Genomic DNA, 428 nt, shown 5'->3' with positions numbered 1-428 from the left:
CGTGCCCCCCTCCAGACCCTCCCTGTCCTGCCCTGTCCCCTCAGTACTTAGCCCTGCCCTGCTCTCTCTCCAAATCGTCCCTGCCCTGCCCCCACAGTGCCCTGCCCTGCACCTCTCCAGACCCTCCCTGTCCCCCCTACGGTCTCTCCAAATCCTCCCTGCCCCCACAGTACCCAGCCCTGGTCTGCACCCCTCCAGATCCTCCCTGCCCTGCACCCTCAGTACCCAGCCCTGGTCTGCCCTGCACTCCTCCAGACCCTCCCTGTCCTGCCCCGCTCTCTCTCCAAATCCTCTCTGCCCTGCCCCCACAGTACCCAGCCCTGGTCTGCGCGGTTCCAGATCCTCCTTGCCCTGCAGCCTCCGTACCCAGCCCTGCCCTGTATCCCTCCTGACCCTCTCTGCCCTGTCCCCAGTCCTACCCTGCACCC

This window comes from Terrapene carolina, unplaced genomic scaffold (genome assembly GCF_002925995.2).
Source record: "Terrapene carolina triunguis isolate 2854851 unplaced genomic scaffold, T_m_triunguis-2.0 Scaffold84, whole genome shotgun sequence".
Classification (NCBI taxonomy): domain Eukaryota; kingdom Metazoa; phylum Chordata; order Testudines; family Emydidae; genus Terrapene; species Terrapene triunguis.
This window is presented reverse-complemented; position numbering follows the sequence as displayed.